A 1,636-nucleotide genomic window follows, 5' to 3' on the forward strand; every position below is an offset into this window, starting at 1 on the left:
ATGACAATGAGTTCACTGTACTCAAATGGCCCCCACAGTCACCAGATCTCAATCCAATAGAGCACCTTTGGGATGTGGTGGACCGGGAGATTCGCATCATGGATGTGCAGCCGACAAATCTGCAGCAACTGCGTGATGCTATCATGTCAATATGGACCAAACTCTCTGAGGAATGTTTCCAGTACCTTGTTGAATCTATGCCACGAAGGATTAAGGCAGTTCTGAAGGCAAAAGGGGGTCCAACCCGGTACTAGCAAGGTGTACCTAATAAAGTGGCCAGTGAGTGTAAATTGCGGCGTTAACAGGCTATCTCGCCAACGAGCTCCGTCATGTGGCCCAAATGTGTATTGCAGGTATAAATCTTCAAAAGACTGGAAGAAATTCTGCAAATGTATTTGGCGCCCCAAATAAAATCTCTCTGGGGATGGGGGGAATGACTGAAGAGGAAGTTAAACATGTTCTTTGTACCACTACCAGATTCTAAACTGCTCATTACTCGTAGAAGTTGCTCTATAAAACTATTGGTGCAGTAGACTCAGCAGACCCCCGTGTTTACCATGTGAACATAAGCATGGAAATTATACAGTAAGACTGCTGGGCACCAGAGGTCATGTGCTCGCTTCGGTTGGTAAAAGGCAAGGGAAGGGATAATCTACTATGTCTGGATTTACTTTGATTCGCAGTGATGATGAACTAATTAGTTTTGAGCATGTCACTGTTTTGTGGCTGTCAGAATGAGCAAGCTTTCAGGGAATGACTGACAGATCTGTAGACCATTTGAAGCCGTCTTTCCCCACTGAATTATCATTTGAATTTTGTTAACCATTGAATGGCTGAAGCATGAAAATTCAAATAAAATGGCCCCGTCCATCCAACCCCCGTCCCTGTCCCCTGTTCCTTATTTCCATTTCAAGGAGTTGGCAACCCTATTTGTCGCCCTTTACCCTGCTGTTTCTGCAGCACATTCAGTAGTCTGAAAATAGAGAGCATAACTGTGCTTTCCAGTTCCCTCCTTTTCCATCCATCCATCCATCCATTATTCAAACCGCTATCCCAGCAGTCACTGGACAGCAGGCAGGGAGACACCCTGGACGGGCCGCCAGGCCATCACAGGGCAAATTATATTGGATTACTTATTTATAATCAATGAATTTTCGATTAAGACGAAACGCAAAAAGAAGAATCCGACTCGCCCCTGCGTGAACAGTAATGTCCAAAAATCAACGAAGGGGCGGGACAAGGCCTTAAAAGTAGCCACAAAATCAAAGGTGTCCCACGCTAGACATGCATTCGCAGTGCTAAGAAACGTGGTGACAAGGGAATTGAGAAAAGCAAAGGTGGACTTCTTCATCACAATCATTGAAAACTCTCACAGTAACCGAAAAGCTACATGGGGCCAGATTAGAAAACGAACCGGTCAAAACAACGTCAGGACAGAGCCAATTGAACTGACGGCGAACGACACAATCCTACAGAGCCCCCAGTCAATGCGGCTCAGGCCCTCACTTCGCTCAGTCGGCGACTACTAGAGATGAGACGTTTGTCCGCTGGGGGGCGCAAGTGCCCGTCTAAAGAAAGCGCCAGATGATTTCAATTAGCACCTGTATATGTCGAAGTGCCGGTTGGAGTTTAAACC

This window comes from Lampris incognitus, chromosome 6, assembly GCF_029633865.1.
Source record: "Lampris incognitus isolate fLamInc1 chromosome 6, fLamInc1.hap2, whole genome shotgun sequence".
NCBI classification, from domain to species: Eukaryota; Metazoa; Chordata; class Actinopteri; order Lampriformes; family Lampridae; genus Lampris; species Lampris incognitus.